Here is a 19664-nt window from a genome sequence, read left to right as displayed (position 1 = left end):
TGTGTGCCATCTGAATAAAAGAAGAATGGCAGAAAATGACTAAATTTCGTTCAAGTAAACTCGTTTACATGACTCAAATTTTCATCCCATGTAATCGGAACCAGTGACCAATTCACGTTTCTCGGAATGATCATAAATAGCTTTCATTTGACAAGTGACAAGGTGGAGAAAGTGACGCGAATCTGATGACGGCTAACACAGCTAACAAGCCGGCAATAATAATAATCACACGCTTGCTATCCTCCGTATCCCGGCAATTTCATTCATCTATTCACTTCATGAAAGCCTAATCTCAAATTGCGGATTCTACTCACAAAAAAGTTTGTCTGGTTTTGTAAAGGTCAAAATTGGCATTCATTCGCGTATACAAGAAGACCGGATGACGGTGTGGTGGGTGGGTGGAAGATGGCTTGTAGAATGTATTGTGTGCTTTATAAAAGCGCCATTTAATTCTTATTTATTCCGTGTCTCCACCCCCCTTTATGGTCCTCAGAACCGTGTAATTCATCAATTTTTGCGCTATCGTCATCATCACCCACATAAAACTGGACGGTTCCGTGGTTTAAGATTTTTCTAGTTGTTACATTTATGTAATGGCCTTCAATTTTTGTGAAGTGGGCAATTATGCATATTTACTTGAAAACTATCCACAAAAATCATAGGGTTATAGATTTTTGGCCTAGATACACAATTTTAACTAATTTTTAGCCCATAAATAGCATTTAATCATGTGAACAATTGTGAATTTGAGTAGGAACAAAATGGCATTTGTGCTATAAATGCCATAGGTCCCCTTTTCTAGTTGTTACATTTAATGGCCTTCAATTTTTATGAAATGCATAATTATATAAATTTTACAAAGTATCTTACAGAATCTGTCTATAAAAATTGATTTTTTTAGCCTGTATGTCGATTTTAGCACAACTTTCACTAATTTTTGGCTCAATAAATGACAGTTATTAAACAAAATCTACATAAATTTCAACAGCCATAAAAAATGGCATTTGTTTCGGTATAAATGTTTCCCTCTTAAATTTCGGCCATGTCGGTTGGGACCTTTTCTTTCATACGTATTGCCATATTTGTTCCTGCCACGTATGCAAATTTGTTCTGGAAAGTCTGAATTGCATAATAAATATGCTGGATGATGCTGATTGACACATAAAATCATCCAGATAGTGAAGTCATACATACGAACCACTCACTCAGTTTTTCTCCATCTGCAATAAAATCTATGAATAATGTTCGAGGTGACGCTAGCTCAATATGCATATTAAATCTACAATGATGTTAGCCGGAGAAAGTAACAGGTGTGAGGACAATGGAGACAATAATAAAATGAAGTGACGCTCGTCTGCTCGGCATCATATTGTTCGTTACGTAGGTATGAAATATACATATGTATGACTTTATTATTCATTACATACGTGTTCACGGTTCAAGATACGTATGTCTGGAAATCAGCAATTAAGAAAGACAGACACGATAACTTTCACAAAATTGGTTTTATGCGAAGTTATGTCATAAGAAGTGTCATTTTGATGTCATTCTTAATCTACGAAGACGAAAATATCGACTTTTAGTGGTACTTATCACGATTTTTTTCTACGCAATATGTCAATTGGACCTTAATTTTCATCATTATGCGGTATCATTTTAAAGGAAATTTCACGCCGTAAATATTTTTTTAATCAACCTACATGCGGACAAAATATAATGTCAAAAATGCATAATTGTCATATATAGCGTCCATTGTAAACGAAATTTCAATTTCGCCTTGACGCTACTTCTTTACATTCGTTGACACATTTTATTTGGCGTATTCTTATCGTCTTTGAGCTGGCAATTAGATACATAATTCGACGAAAGAAGGTGACACTTGATCGATGTAAGGTTTTTTCGGAATCTAGGTCACCATACTACATAACATTATAAATAAATTCGACTTTTTTATTGGGAGAAGGTGACTTTTATGGGAAAATAGAGGAATTCTCTCTCCTTCACACGCTCTATTTGTTTTCTTAAAAGAAAGAAAGTCAAGGTTCAGGTGAGTTCTACGAGTTTATTTCTCTTAATTGCTTCTCCTCCTTGGATAAACGTCTCACAAGCGGATGTGCATATGTGCATATGCATGAATACCGAGTGTCTTTACCTTGATCGCGATGATCGCCTAAAAACAGATAAACAATTCTTCAAGGCTAATTGCCACCTTATTTATTACGTTTAATACATAAACCTTCAGTTTTGCTGCGTAGTGGAAAAAGTTGAGTTAATAGTTATGGATTCGACATCAGGGTCAGCTTTCACCTTACATGGTTTCTATTTAACTGCGTACATATTTCGCCAAGAAATGATGACGAGGTTTCAATGCGGACAATATACTCGTAGAAAACTGGTATTAAATTATTACTGGCCGGAGTACATATATGTATGACTTACTCTATGAGAATTACGGTTCAGTAATGTTGTGGCAATGAAAAATTTACCACTCAGAAACAAACTACCACCAATCCGGTAAGAAATTATTAGCAAATCAATACCAATACGTAGCATATATCTGACTCTACCAGATTTTTAACCATGTGCTTATCTATAACCGAGGTAAACGAATTGCTTACGTATTATTTTTCCCCGAAGAAAAAAAAACATGTCACAATAATACAAATAATCTCAAGAAGTCTGAATCATCATTACTTCAAGAGGACTGAAAAAGCATGCAAGATTACAGTGACAGTTCCATGTTCCAAGTAAAAATTCCTGTTCCAAAATACCACCCACCCACCCACGAATTTCACGGTGGCAGGAGACCACAGCCATTTACATAAGTGCATAACTACATATTTAGTGATGACACTCTCAATACTCGAAAACTGGTATGATGCAGTTCGTTATTAAAGTGGGACGACGACGATTACTTAAGATGCAGTTTTAGATGGGTGCAATTTTACATTATGGATGCGTTGTCTTATCCGCAGGAGGAGAGGCGAGGTCGCGTCAATTACTTATCAAACCCTCGTGGACGAAGGAAATCCCAAGTGTCATCTTTCCCATGTTAAGTAAATCTTGCATGCATACCAACCAAGAAAATATTGCAAACGTACTTATCATTCTGTGCAACTTTTGGATACGGAAATTTGTCTCTTGCCAAATTCCTATGTACATACATCGACAACATTTATTGGAAACTGAGGCAAACCGAAACCCAATTATTTTCTCGTCCTTGGCGAAATTGTGCGGTAACAACGTCGGGAATTAAGATAATCTAATGTAATGTTCTCAAGCAATCTGCTCATCCCGGTCGGTCGTCTCAACTCTAATTGGGAGTAAGGATGCATTCTCGCTGAGCCGAGATTGTGCTAACTCTCAATAAAAACCAAGGTCCAAACTCAAACTTCTTGCTTATCATCGAAACCACTCGGAAAAATCGAGTTATTTTATACCTCTTGGAGAGAAAAAAGACTCTTAATTTAATTGCTCTTCTCAAGACAAGTCAAAGTCAAGTGTACGATGTGCCATATTGCCAGGAAATGATGCTCCACAGTTGAATATGTATGGATAAGTACTTATCTATGTACAACTTGAGACGCGGAAGGAGTACCATAAAATCAAGGATAATTGCCAATTACACCGGATTTGTATTGATTGTAAGGAAAATACTTCCGCAATGTTATTGTTTAGTTTATCGGAATGGAGTGAAATGCAGGTTGACAAGTAGTTAATGTCTGTCAAAAAATCTTTAACAATGATTCTCAGACTGCTAATTCAAGGACGTTGGTTTCGTTGTAGACTTGGAAAATTCATGTTATTGGTCATTATGGAATAAATGATCGCAGGATATTTTCGCGCGAAAATCACGTGCCCACTTGATTACATTGGGAGCGGGGTGAAATTCAATTTAAACCTGCGATCATTTATTCCTTACTGCCCAATAGTCACTGTGTTGTTTTGCCTGAATGTAATTAAGTAAGTGCATTTTTCAGCCCTGAAGGATTACATATAGAATAATCATAGCGTGTATGTTTTTACTTTATTCAGATTCAGTGTGTTATGAGATGGCGTACTGTACCGGGAGGTTTGAGTGTAAGTGCGCACTTTCTTTGTGAGGGAAGCAAGAAAGAAAGGGCTCCCAATTTTTCGATTTGTAAATTGTTCTGAATTGAGAATGATTACATTGTTTTGAGTAATAAATAGTCTTAACGGTATCTTTTTCACGACACAGCCTTTATTTGGAAAGTGTGTTCTCGACGGTTAGTTTAGGTTCATTTTCCGTGTTCGAGAAGTTGATTGAGTATCGAACAGCCCTGTTTACTTTAAATTCTTGTCAAATGCGTATGTGCATAAGTGGAATGGAGGATTAAGTTAAATTATCTTCCAGTCTGAATAATGAGGGGTCTAGTTTCTGAGCTAAAGTGATAAATTGTAGAAACGTTTTTTTTTCAAGTAATTTTTCAGAAATCAAGACAAAAAAATGTGTAAATGCAATATTTTTACACCGTAATTAAATTGATCAACTACGACGACGAAATAATTATACAATTCTATTTGTTATTTATGGATAAGTGGTAAAATAGATTTCTATCATGTTGAGTTTTATCGAAGTACTATTTGCTAATAAATACAACAAATATCCACATTTGAAGGCGTATATTCCTGTAAAACTATAAAATTGCACTTCTTACCCTACAAATATTTTCCTTTACGTAACATCGCGATTACCCCTACGTATGTGGGGCAGATGCACTTTATCCGTTAAAAAAATTCAGAGCACCAAACAAAATAAATCTCCCAGAGTTCGAGAACAATTCCGCCATTGTTCTTTCTTCCGAACAAGTTGGAACGGTTCCCTGCTCTCTCTCGCTAATCTTCTACATACATTTTTAGACCTCGTCCAACCCAGCCAAGAGCAGCAGAACAGCCACGAACGACATGTGTATTCGCATACTTTGTAGTGCCAAATCTAAGTCAAGATTCCTTAATGACTGGCCCATCCATATATACATAAAACTCATTCAGATATATTATCATTGTCGCTCCGGAGAGTTTATGAACCTCACAAAGCAACCGGCGAAAGCTCAAGGTTCCAAGTTTGTTAATGAAAAAAATGAATTGACGCAATAGAAAACAAAGTCTTAACCAAGTACGAATTGCGAATCTCTTTCACTACACACATCACATCCTGTCCGTGCAATTTGTAAAAATCGCAACATTTTTTAATCCTCATTTGCATATGTACATCCAGGAGAAATGCGGCGTCTTCAACCAACCAGACCAGAAAGAAGCAAGGTCTGGTTAATATTGAAGTTGAATGTTGAGCAAATTGACAATTTTTGTGTATTTCTTTACGGAGCCAGGTTTCAGATTGTATCAAAATCAACAGAGAATACAGATGCATTTTGGATTATGATGCTTCCAAAATTTGCTTCTTTTATAAATACGTTCCGACAACACCCACGAATTCTAAATACGAAAAAATACTCCCGTTCATCACTTAAATCGTAAAGGGTTTAGTTTGGTAGTAGCGATGCTTTAAACCAAAATCAGGCTGGCGTTCTTTATTTTTAGTCACTCCTTCCTAATGATAATATCAAAACTTGCCAAGTTTTTGTATGTGCTGGATGATGATGACGATCGTGATGCGCTTTAAATGCATCATTCATACATAAATAAGTAGGATGGGGTTTCGATTAAATGACGATAGGTCATTAATTGTGGTGTCGTGAGTGATGAGTTTATGCATTACTGTTGGTTGTTGGACGAATACAAAAATGCATTTAAAATCATATGCAATGACAAAAAAGATGTGTCAAAAATGTTAAATTAAAGTCAAATCGAACAATTACATTTATCAATCTAAATTTAATTACAATTAATTTTAATTAAATATAATTGTAAACAACGTCGTCAAAGGTTCGCATTGACGAAAATTTTGCCACATACTAGTTTTTTTTGTAATTATAATTTATGTATACTTGATTAATTTTGATATATGCGAAAATAATGATGCATACAATTTTCCTTCTGAAATTTTTGCAAAAAAATATGAAATTTTTGCAAAAAAATATAAAAATTCCAAAGCATACCTGATTTTCCGACGTCGTGTTGTCCAAAAACTGCAATCCTGATTTTATTATTAGATGAGGTGCTACTCGATCGACCACCTTTCCCCTCGCCGTTCTTATTCATCTCTATTTTCATCCAGGGTGAAAAGGTCCAATTTCCAGTAAAGTATTGAAGTCAGAAGAAATTTGGTGAATTTATTTCCCGAAATATTATCAACGATTAATTAGACAAAGGAGAAAATTGCTTGGCCAAAGTTTCCAAAGTTTTTAAAGACTTGAGACGATAACGATAATTATGAAGTAATTTAAGCAGTCGTAGTATTGAGTGAGACGCGTTGTGCCTGGTTCGAATCCAAACCACAAACTGAGACTGGGCTTGGTTTGATCAAGTATAGAATCTGGCTTATCTATGTAGGTAAAGTAAAAGCTACCCGGGTATTAACGTGTGGAAAACACAGCAAAGCAACCACATTACATAGTTCTGTGCACATTACACAGAAACAGTAGTGGGTGGTGGTACCAAAGTGAGACGTGGGATGAGAATCATACTGTATTAGCTAACTCGGGGAAATTGAGACGTTTGCATGACATTTGTTGTATCTTACCAGATTCTACTCACTTAAATTTTCTTCCACTTCAAAATTATCTAATAAAATCATGAAAATTACATACTACATTTGTACATATTCCTGAAATTTACACAAATTTACTCATAATTGCAAACCATATGTACTAATTAAATTAGTACCTGAATTTACATCCGAACTGGACCCAAATTTGAGCTTAATTTCCTGGTTTTCCTACCTACCAAAAACTGATGAACTCGATCTACTTATTTTGCTTACATACTTTTTCCTATGAATTTTCCATATTTATTTTGATGGGAACCTGGCCACAAATGAGTACGAATGATTTGCTCTCCCTTGACAAAATTTCATCCGCATTCCTGCTAATTCCATCCTCTTCTCCCATCAACCAAACCACCAACCAATATTCCGTCCTTCCTTCTGCTCCAACCATGAATGAAGGACTTAAAATTTGGCAGGCTTCCATACGTCAATACACAATTCTCGCATGGCTACAATTTTCCATACACACACAATTTTTGCGAAGGTGTAAACATTCAAAAATGTACTCGTAAAAGAAAGAAAGAACAGACATATTTCTGCTTGTAAATTCGTTTTCATTGACAATTTGGTAAGTTTCCACCAGGCCTCGGTAAATTTCCACTAGCGGAAGGATAAAGTTGATCCTTGTCAGTCAGGTTTTAAAAATTGTTCGAAATTCGGCAAATTGCTCTTTGTCAATCAAAGTTCAAAGTTGTCGCGTTATTTAGGGAGGGATTTTCCCAATCATGGTCTGCTGCTCCATGGTGGTTGCGTTGTTTTGGCAAAAATCTGCAGTGTTTCGGGTGCAAGGAGCCATTTGCAAAAATAATGGCAAGAAAGTGGTATTTTGCAGGTATTTTGACCTGTACGAAATCCAAGGTGCAAGAAACTATTTCCCGCCACTATGTTTCATACGACATATGACTAGATGGCGCATATTTCTTGCACTTTCTCCAAGTTTCTGGCACCTCCCATTTCTTGCTTTGCAGTGCAAAAAATGTAGCCCACCCTCAAGAAACGAAACACTGCAAAAATGGCGAAAGTTTGTTCGCCTGTCCAACTGTTCGAGAACTGACCCTAATCCTGACTCTTTTCAGGGATGAGGTATTTATTAGCGAGGAGACCGGTTGTTGAGCTATTTTAAGATGGAACTTGAATAAAATCCGATTCGCATTTTTCATTTCGAAGACACTGATTTAAGTTTATTTTTACCAAAAGCTTTTTTTAGATTGGCGATATTTGACAGAAGATAGACAGGCATTAGCTTTGAAGAGAAAAGTGTTATAAAATATTGAATTCAGTTTGATTTGTGGTTTTTAGAACTTTATTGTACGGCAAGATCGATGGAGGAGGGATAATTAAATTTGAAGTGATATAACTCAGACACAGAAAAATACTTATCTTAAATGCGATGTATCAATGAAATGTCATGGGTCAAAGGTGACTATTGGTATTTTTTGACCTCACAACCTATAAACACGCGATCCTAATTAAATGTGATGGTTTGAAATTCTTCTCGGGCTGAGAAGAGCTGGGGTTAAATCCATTAGAGAGTCGGCTTATTGTTCCATTATCAGAATTGGAGAAATTCTTGTCAATCTTTTATGTGGGAATGTATTTACAAGAGTGAGGAGAAAGTGGGGAAACTGCTCCTCTTACTTATTTAATTTGCCAAGTTTTGTCCTCTCCTTATCCTGGAAATGGTCATGTTTAGTTTCTTTCTCGAGTTTGTTATTCCCTTCCCTAGTAAAATTTTGAACGGGGTTTTCAGAAGAAATTCGGTCCAATTTTCTTGCAAAAAAAAACTAAATTCAGAGCGATCTGTGCAGAAAATTGCAGAATTTGCAGAAAAAACCTATGGAAATTTTCTGCAGGAAAGCATGACAAGCAGTAACAAAAATTATGCAAAATACAAATATAAATCCAGCTTTTGATAATTACTGCAGCATTCGACACAGTGATTTCTCCTCGGGTCAATCTTACACATTGTCCACATATTGCACATAAGCCTGTAAAAATATTCGCTCTACTTTCTACTTTCACTCCTCTCTTTGAGATTAAAAGCCGTGTAGGATTGAGGACAAAAGTGAAACTTGTTAGTTGATGGAATACACACATAGCTCTGTATTTTAGATTAACAGGTGAACCAGTTTTCAGTTTGTTTGACTCCCATAAAACAGAAATGTGTGTAGTGTCGTACTTAATCGCAGCTTTCCCCACTTTCAATTTCAACTTTTTCCATTTTAAGTTATGTCGCAGCGAGAGTAGGTCATCGCCATCGTGCGAAAATATAAACAAAGTCCTCAACTCTAAACGACGCATTTGGATCATAATTATTTACCAACACACCATAATGACCAAACTTTGAGCCAATAATTATCTCTCTCTCTCTCTGCTTTGATCTAATTCTGCTTGCGACGTACTTGAGGCTATACGGCTTATACTTAACCATATTTATTAAATTAACCTACTTTCACTTCTCAATCCCCACTCGAAAATGGACATCCAATTAACAATTTCTCTCCCCCAACGATAAGGAAACTTTCCGACGTTTATAGTTGACGCGGGGATTAAGAGAGAGGATTCGATGTGATGGAGGGCTTGGTTTAATTACGAGAATGACACCTTGTCAAAAATAGAGGTCACAGTGACATGTTTGATTTTGTAAATAGTAAGAAGCTGAAGGAGTTGTGGGGTGAAAGTTGGTGTCGGTCGTGTGCGGAATGTAAAGTAGGCGGTGAGCTATAGTTGGGACATGATCTGCATAGTTTGTAATTAAAATCTGACCCTTTAATGAAAATGGGTTGCTTCCTGAAAACCAGTGTTTCTTTTTTTGCAGGTTTGCTACATATTTTGGACTGCAAAGCAGGAAATGCGAGGTGCAAGAAATATGCGCCATCTATCCACGCGCCGTATGAAGTATAGCGGCGGCGCGTAATTTCTTGCGACTTGCATTTCTTGCAGGTCAAAATACCCGCAAAAAACCCTTTCTCCCCGCTATTTCTTGCCAGTGGTCACTTGTACCCGAAACACTGAAAATAAAATGCGATTATTCAACGCCACTTTTTATTATTAAAAATATTTCATAGGACAAAAGTAGTTACAGATTGTGCGGAGGAGTTCTTACATATGTTTAAATTTTACTCGATATGCTCTAAAGTACTTGGATACTTAATTATTTTCGACTTTTTCATGTGATAAACCAAGCTAACCGAGAAAGCAAAGAACTCCCGTTTCCGTTTTTCCCCATTTTTTTTACATTTGCATTTAGCAGCGGGCGTAGTTTCTAGCGCTCTACATTTCTTGCTGGTCAAAATAATGCAGGTTTCTTGCAGTTATTTCTTGCAAGTGGTTACTTTCACCCGAAACACTGCTTAAAACCCAGTTCTGCAAAACTTTTCCCAATTTTTAATGACGACCCAGCCTCTTAGATGATATAATCCATGATAAAATCATGATGTCGCACCAATTGACCTGTTATTAGTTGTTACGACCAACTATGTATGTACGTAACTGGCACCCAAGAAACGTAACAGCTTTCACTGATGGGTTCAAAAAGTTGCAGTCATTATTGCCTGCTCGTAAAAATGAATATTTTTTTAACTGCCAAACTCGGAATATGGATGCTTGAGTTTGTTGCCCACGCTATTTCTAGCCCAACTTACGTAGGCATATAAAATCACAAAAATTACTGCCATACAACAATAAATAAGCTACATAATAAATACGTATTTCCAATCATTATGATAACCGACATTTATTGCTCATTCACTTCACAAGTCACTCTGTTATTATTATGCTTCTCTTTGTAGATTACTCGCAATTGATTACAATTCACAGATTATTTCCAATAATAGTGTCAAACATGACGTATGTATTGTGTAATTCACTATATGTGAAATTCTATATTAATGTCTTTTATGTGCAATTTTCGAGATTGGTTTCGCTGAATTTGTTAGTTTTGTTTGATTGGTGTAGTTCAACTTTCCGTTTTCTTACGAAATATTTCCACATTTTGATTGATTGAGTGTCTATTCTTGGCTGGATAACAGATAAGGAGAACCGATTTACAGCGAAAAGACGCATTATCTCTTTTTGTTACTTTAAATCGTAATGTATTTTTTGACACTGTTTACCTTGCTGTTGAAGTTCAAAGGCTTCATCCATTCCTTGCGTTAATTACGTGGGCTTTACGTGTATTTTGATTTAGTGGAGGTAATTGAGTGTGTATGTAAATATATAAAATGCTCATCTGATGATGAGTGCTGACGATAATTTGAGGATATTAATTTATCTGCATCTGCAACGTTGACATGTGCAAACACTAATCGACAAGGGCAAGGCAATGTTAAACTGTTATTTGTTTGTCGTTCTTTTCACGTCATTCCCGTTGTATTTATAAGTCTCATGTTTTCTTTATGCTTCCGAAATTCGTTTGTCTGGTTTCTCCTCCGCACAATGCAAACCAGGTTTAGTTTACAGTTTATTAAGTCGCATGTTCAAACCGTAAATGACAACAATTAAATCTCGCCATGTCATAATTTCTCCATTTCTCATCCGATTTGCATAAAATTGCGAAACAGAGTACTCCTTTGTGTAGCAAACCACTCCCATCGGCACGACCCTGTTGTCCGCATAATTTTGTCATTTTCACTCCGATTTGTCATATTAAACCGAATTTTAGTTAAAAAATTAATTTCTCAAAACAAATGGTCCCCCAAATATTATTATAAATTCATGTACGAAAACTTTTAAGCAACTGTACGTCAAAATCGTTGGATTTAAAAATTGTACCCCTTTCAAATTAAATGTTGACGAACCAAAAAAAAAATTAACCAACAGGAAATTGCAACGTATTTTATTGTCTCGTACAATGCAAATAAAAAAGAAGGAAACTGCAAAGTTTTCCGGATACAATACTAATAGCTGATGATTATTTAACTGCATATCCTCACTTAAGTAAAGTGGTCACATCCGGAAAACTATGCAATAATTTTCATGCATGTTTCACCAGAAGTATCACCAGAACAATTTGAGGAATATGTAACATATCAACCTGTGTAAATGTAGACATTTATTCGTCCCCTTACTGAACTCCGAGGACGCAACAAGTGTTATGCAATGAGATTAATGTGTCTTCATACATGCAAGCGATACATACATAGCAATGCTTTCACTACAAAATAAATGCCACATTTTCTCTTGCACAATCCTTTTCTTTGTCGTTTATTCATTCCCACTAATTATTGAAATTATACACTTTTTGCAAACTTATTGTTATTATGTAGATGCATACATAACTTGTAAATAATATGGCTTGTCTGTTACAGGCACAAAAAATTGAACCAACTTCACCCATCCATGCACACGATGTATGTATGTTCACATGTAGAAAGGTACGCGTTACATAAAAACTTCTTTTTTCAAAAAGTCATTCAGACATAATTTGTGTCCTACTTAAATCCGCATTTCTTTCTGGAATGAATGGCAGTAATTGATGGCGGAATAGTGAGTGGGATTCATTCATTCATTCAAGAGAAGAAGATCTGCATCTCCATCTTTGAAGTATGCCTACGCGGATTACAGGAGGAAATGTGTCTTATTCGGCTTTGTAGGGGCCCACGTGTCCACATTAAACCTGCAAAAATTCCCTTCCTGGTTCTGTGGGTGGGTTGGGTTGGATTAGATTTTGAATTGATGGTTGAGGATCTTGCTCACTTATTTATTATGTTTCCAATTCAGAGAAATTATAGAAAATGCTGTGTAACTCACATTCGTCATGGAAGAGTTTGATTGATGGGGCTTTCTTTTATCCATGATTAGCAGTACTGAATCTGAAGCATGTCTATTTGACAGAGTGAAACTGAAACTATTTACTTATTTCTTTGCGACATGCGACAAGGTCCATTTGCGGCTTGTTTGATTATTTCCAAGAAATGAAACAAGGCCAATTTCATTTTCAGTCGTACCATTCTACATTTTTTTATTTTGATGTGTATAACACACACAGATTGACGGTTGAAGTTTGAACCGATTTAATGTGCATATTTGTTGGCATCCTGTCGGTTTTACTTTTACTCACTTTTCCTGGAAACTGTTCTAAATTGTCGTCCCCAAATGAGGACAAGGCCTGGCTTGAGTCTGATCTGGTTATGAGGTTTGACTAAGAAATTTAATTGTACTCTAGCCGATTTTCATTTTGCCGGAACCTTTTTGTTCTTCTACTGGGTGGTTTGGTTGGTGGTGAAGTGTGTGTAACGCGTGTTTCTTGGCGTCGGTGCCGTTTGACGAGCATAATGATGTAGGTCAGGTCGGGTCGGGTGGAATTCAAGTCATTCGCTTTGCCAACTTTAAACGCTAAGCTAGATAAATACAATGTACATGTGTGCACCTGCTTTCACGAAGAAATTGAGCGAATGATGGGATAACGAGATCGGTAATGGGATGGCATGGTCCGTTACTTCCGGGAATTTTGGCAGGTCAGGTCAGTCAACAAGAACAACTTAACATTACTTGTCGAATTTTCCGTTAGCCAATTATGTATGTAAATCTAAACGAAATATGAAATTATCAAATTTTCCACAATCAACAATGTCCAGTCTTGCGAGCAAAATTACGAGAACAAACAACGTAGTATAACAATTAGTAAGTTCTAGTCGTCCTAAATTGCCCAAGTTGGAATTGCTTAATTAATTACTCGCAAACTCTAAATAAGCATTCCATCTGCTCACCGTAGCGTGGTCTGGTCTCATTAAGAGTGATGCTCCTCATTGACCCAGTCCCCCACGACGACACATCCTCTTACTTTCAGATCCTCACCGTCCCCATCGCTTCAGATGACATGCTCAAAGCGATAAAGACGCAAATCTCGTAATCTCATCCTTCCAGCCGTACACTCGGCTATTAAGCCGATTGTGATTTTGACCTCATTCGTCGTCCTTCTTGGGACAGCGTCTTTTCTTTTATTGGGCCATCCTCAAGTGGATATGGACGACATTCAAGCTCCTTCCTCGTAGTGTGACTGACTGACAACGTAAATGATCCCTTTCTTCTTCTTACCTTCGTTCGATGATGGTAACGAGGAGAGGAGACCACTTCATTCTTATTGCCAATCAGACTGAGGAGAAGAGTGAGGTCAGGTATATACGAAGGTGAAAGCAGATATAATCGAATTAATGTCAACAATTGGTCCATATGTGTCAATTCCTAAAAAAAACAATTGATCTCAACCTCTTCAAGGATTTAGTGAAGATTAAGTATTTATTTGTTTAACAAGGGCTTCAAGTTGGCTTCTGTACTTATCTTGACGTACCTATTCTCATGTTGCGCAGTTCTAAACCAGACCACTTGACGAGAATATTTATATGCATGTAATAGGTTTATGTTTTTGAGTGATTGATTTTTTACTTTTATGATGCAAACTTTATGGGAAAACAATTATCTATTTTCGGGGAAACTTTATTATATTTAGTGCGTCTCAAGTTATCGGAAAGGAATAAATATTGTCTGATAAGTAAGTTTCATCAGGGACGACGCAGCGTCTACAGATTTGTGACTGCCTGACTAAGAATTATGTACGAAATATGTCCCTACAACAGGTTATTTTTGACTTGAGGACAATACTGAAAAAGTTCATTAATATTCCTACGTCATATAAATCAGGGGAGCTTGTTATTGTAAATATGTAAATGTTTCAGGGAAAACAGCGAACCACTTATATCCAGATTATAAAATGTCTGTTCTTTGGTAAATTGTACACACAAAATTGTGCAAGGTTGACTCAATGACTCGTCAGTTGTGCCTCAAATTGTAAATATTTTCATGTCTGGAACACAATTGTCGGTCAGTGGGTTTCACAAATTTCAGAAACAGAAATGTCTGCACCGGATTTTACATGTAATAGATTTGATGAATGGAAGAAGTAAGTGACATGTTTTCCAGCTTTCTTATGGTTTTTGGATATTTCCGAAACATGTAAATATGTGTGTACATCGTTTCTGGCTGTGGTTAGTTTCTGGGTTTCTCTTTGCTATGCTATAAATATTGTTATTGTTGTACGTAAAAGACCAAAGATCAAGTAAATATTTAGCCTGGTGAGTAAAGTGGTGAATTTGTTCTGGAATGATGGCCTGATATGTATGGTTTTTAAAGACTAGCAAATTGTGTTATTTCGAGCTTTTGAAATCTGTATGATTTTTTCTTCAGAAAATTTGAAATCTGTATGATTTTTTCTTCAGAAATAATGGGAACCAAATAAATAGCGTGTAAACCTTCATGGAATATCTATGTAACCCGTTAACACAGAAATAAGTATGTAAATGAGACGAATAAAACCGAGGAATTATAGAAAGCGTAACTTTATCCGCATCCGTATGTATGTAAGTGATTATATAACGCATAATTTTTGCTGTTATTAAGTATGTACTTCTTACGTAAAAAATACTTATCATACGAATACAAAACGGTGAGCATATTGCTCACAAAAACCTGACAAGTGAGGAACATGTGATGTCAGGTTGTGTAAGATTTACTGGTTATGAAAGATGACACCCGTCACAAAATACAATTTGTGTCATGTAATTCCTTTCAGAAAACGACTGGAAAATTGAAATCTATTCAATTGGGATAAAATATAGTAAACAAATACAACAAAGAAGTGCTATCATTATCGTATATTTACATAATATAGGAAATTACATTCAAAATAAAAAAATTTTAAAACGACAATTTTAAAAATTTTTGAGATTTATTAAAATTCAAAATTGACATATCACCTCAGAGGTCATATGTTCTGTTGATTGGTACCTTTGGAAATTACGAATTACTGTACGGACGGACAGACTGACATTCGCACAAAGTCGTTCTAGCATAACAATTTAAAATGTATTATTTTATATTAGTGAAATACCCTCAAAGTGTATTAATATTGTACTGCGTAACATAGTTAGTATGCAGATTACATAAATAACAGGATAATTTCCACATTTTATATCTGTTTTTCCATCTGAATCGGATATTTTTATCCGTGGTTCAGAATTTAATAAACTCAATTTAAACAAGAAGCGCTGTAGCCTGAAACAGGGTTATATATTTTGTCAAGAACAGATTAACTGGTCTCGATGAAATTGGTAAAAGTGTATTATATAACGATCGGTATTGAAAACAAATTATGATAATAGATGAACAGAAATACATAATTTTCTTGGAAAATCTTGTAGAAGGTTAAAAATTGGACCCCCTGGATAATAAAACGCTACAAGATAAACCTATTTTACTTTCCCGACACAATATTTATGTTGCTTACGCATATAAATATTTTACATTATTAGAATTCCCCTTACGTATTTTGAACCAAGATTATCCTTACACTGTCTTTACATCTAATCCCCATTTCTTATGAAAATTAATCGTTGAACAGGTCCACTGCGTCTCTCAAAAGAAGAAGGAAATGGTGAAAGTCTAGAAAGTAAGTCAAAGTATAAACCAGTGTTTCATTCCTTGCGGGTTTGCTACGTATATTTCTTGCACTTCAAAGCAAGAAAGTACTGCAAGAAAGCGCAAAAATATGCGCTATTTAATGAAGTATAGCGGCGGAAACTAGTTTCTCGCGCCTTGCATTTCTTGCAGGTCAAAATACCCGCAGAAAAACCACTTTCTCCCCGTTATTTCTTACACCTTTCACCCGAAACACTGCTGCCGTAAACCATCAAATGCATAATGATGAACCACTGAATATAATCTCCTTAAATTATGGAAACCATTAAGCGGAAACTGGACTACTCTCCTGCATATCTAGTATAAACCTCATCTTTTGATGTCCTGTCCTCGTCTTTGACCGAACTTGCAGAAGCACGTCTATTCTTGGAAAGTGTGATCCCGCAAGGAAAACATTGCATTGGGGATCCGTCTGGACTTTGGAACATCCAATTTATTCCAACATATTGCGACGACCAAGACTTTAATCCATATTTTGAGATGCTGTCACCACTCGTTTATTCCTTCCCTCGACCGGATGAAGGAACACGGATGGAAACATGGAAGAAATGAAATGCTTCTTCTCAGAATAATGGAAGACCAAGTAGTAATGAATCCGTAATGTATTTACTTTCTACTCGACTAGTGTCATGCCCTTGGTGGTCAGTTTGGCTGGTGAAATCACGAAAAACAAGCGTGATCGGGGGAATAAATCAAATGTGGTGTCGACGTTATTTTTGCAGGTTGTTGAATCCGAGAAATGGTCATGTCCAAGTGCTGTCCAAGTGGTCGTGTCAGGAAAGATTTTAGTGCAAGGTAAATAAAATAAGTAGGCTTGAAATGTTTGAAAGGTTGAATTGTGTTTGGATTTTGGAGAGGAAAAAGAATAATACATTTTTTACTCTTTCGTAAATGTCAGATTTGTTGAATATGTAAGCGAATAAATCGAAAATATTATTTTTGCTAAATCAATATGTTTAATGCTTTGTATGGAAGAATATGTATGACATTTGCATAAACACAGTTTACATAGCTGCACTTAATTTTATATGTATTGAAAATGCCATAATTTGCGTCACTGCACATTCCGTAATTACGTTAGCACTAACTTAGAACATAATTATATAAGCAAGAATGTGGTCAATAAATAACAAATTACGTACGTATTCTTGACGAAATAAGTTCAAAATATTTACGTTTAGTAATTACGTATTTATTTATATAGTTAAGCCTGCTGGTTAAGTATTTTGGTCAGACTGAATTTCAAATAAACAGAGCAAAGATGATTTTATTAGTTGCAGTAATTTAATCGTAATTGATAACTCAAAAGTATTTACAAACGAACTTGTCCAACTGTTTTGTAAATTTTGTGTCCTGATTGCACTCCGCCAAATTCAAAATCTATATTTTTTAATAATTTCAAAATAGCACTTTTTTGAGAAAGTTAGGGGGGTGTAACTCTGGATACGGCAGGTACCCGACGGACCTTTCTTGCAAAGTTGTAGTACCCCCTCGTAGCATTGAGAAACCATAAATACCCTGGTCGGGTAGCTGCCGTGCGCGGAATTCCACCCCCACAAAGTCGCCCGGAAACGCACGTTTTGGGGCATATAACTCGCTCGGAAAATTTTTTAAATCCTCAAAACTTTGAATTTAGAGTGAGGATGAGTTTCTGATTCCGAAAATATAAAAAGTTACAAACCACACCCCCTGGGGGTCATACTCCCCCCTCAGGGGGTGTGGTCGGAAATTTTTTTTAGATGCATTTACTTTACTCTCCTGAACCCAAATATGTATAATGTATATCTTGAAGGGGTTACACCCCCTGGGAATTTTGAAACACCTTCCCGAGTAATAATACACCATTGGGCTAGTATCTATAGCATATTTTTTATATGCATCACTCCCAAAAATAATAATTGGCGTGGATCCTTTACTTAAAATAGAGTTTCACAAAGATAAGAATTCCTTCAAGGTTTGGAATACCAATTATTTACAGAAATAACTCAATGTGAAAGTCCATACGGTAAACGGACACCGCAGGTGGACAGAAATTTCCACGTGGCTACATTTTCTTCTTATGTGGGGGCTATTTCAACTGTGCACATACTTAATTTGCCATCATTTAAACTAACCACTTGGAAAGTATAAGCATCACTGTATGTAATTGTGACATGATACATACGCAGATACGTCCCAGCCTGCCAGCGGTGGTCGCACGAGCCACTTTATTTCTCAGTATGACTTAATATGCGAGGATTCCATACGCAATTTCGAACAACAACTCGTGCAGAAATTACACAAAATTATAGAGTCAAATATTCCAGATAAAAATATCTCTCGAAAGTGAAACATTCTTCTCAAAGATATTTTCCTTACATTTCTCAGAAAAATTTCTAGAATCCAAAATCTGTTTTATTTTCATGTGCAGATTTTACTACAGTTTAGCCTTCATCACCGTTAGTTTGCAAATTATGTCTTCATTTACAATGCAAAATATTTACATGCGCCACACTCCGCCGAATTTTTTTTACGCCAAAAAAGAAAGTTCTTCCCCAAGTACGATAAAACTAATAATGCAATCTCCTTGCTTTTTTCGCATTATTTTGCCTCTGATAATCGGATCCTACACATGTCCTTTAACTTCCTTATGACCACCTAAAAACTGGATCACACAATAAAACTTGAGACGCGCAGAGGCGACTTCCTGCACTCCACATCCGTGAAACGACACCAACAACAATACTTAAATGGCATACTAGACGGTAAATTGATGTATTATTATTTCCGAGCAAGTTCATAACTCCGGAAGGAGACAGGCAGAAGAATCACTTGGTCGTTTTAGTGTAACACCTTACTTTTGTAAAAACCGATTTTATTAAGTAAAATGCTTCTTAATGCTTTGTTGTTGTAATCCCCTCGTTAAATCCGACATTAAGATGACGAGACTTCATCGTATTTTGTTAAGTTGAGTAATAAAATTTTGGAGCAAAATACTACATAATTTAAACAGCAGAAGAAAGTCTGGCTCGAGTCCAAGTTTAAAGACTACGGATTAAAAAACAGGATATACGTACATATGTGCTCGTATACACTGACTCATAATGGAGGTCGCCAAGCGTATGCTCTCAGATTTTTATTAAACTTGTGTTAATCGATAAGAAATTTAAATAATATGAAATTTGCAAAATACGATATCTGCCAATGCTCAAGTTTGGCGAAGATATTTGCATCCGAAGAGGAAAAAATGCCCAGTAAATTTGGAAAGTGCAAAATTTATCAACTTTATGGCGCGTTTTCTACTTTTAAGATGCAAATATCTCTGCTAAACCTGCGCATTGGCAGATCGTGTCTTTTGCAAATTTCGTACTAATCAAATTTGCAATGGATTAACACTAATTTGGCCAAAATCTGAGAGCATACGCTGGGAGACCTCCATCGTGACTTCAAGTACAACGTATTTCAGCAAAAATACACTTTTCCTTTATCTTTTTCTACTACATAGCTGAACGCATCTCATTAA

General features: G+C 36.1%; 1 long non-coding RNA gene across 1 annotated transcript; it reads right to left on the bottom strand.

Annotated features, from left to right (window-relative positions):
- Positions 1–5812: 5812 nt before the first annotated feature.
- On the bottom strand, positions 5813–6437 carry LOC118436255. Its single transcript, XR_004835311.1, has 2 exons — positions 6081–6437; positions 5813–6018 (listed from the first exon to the last, which is right to left on the bottom strand). It is a non-coding gene; the product is annotated as an uncharacterized LOC118436255 (long non-coding RNA).
- Positions 6438–19664: the final 13227 nt, after the last annotated feature.

Source organism: Folsomia candida, unplaced genomic scaffold (assembly GCF_002217175.1).
Source record: "Folsomia candida strain VU population unplaced genomic scaffold, ASM221717v1 Fcan01_Sc007, whole genome shotgun sequence".
Taxonomy (NCBI): Eukaryota; Metazoa; Arthropoda; class Collembola; order Entomobryomorpha; family Isotomidae; genus Folsomia; species Folsomia candida.
Note: the sequence above shows the minus strand (reverse complement) of the source record. Positions and strands in the feature narration are given on the sequence as shown.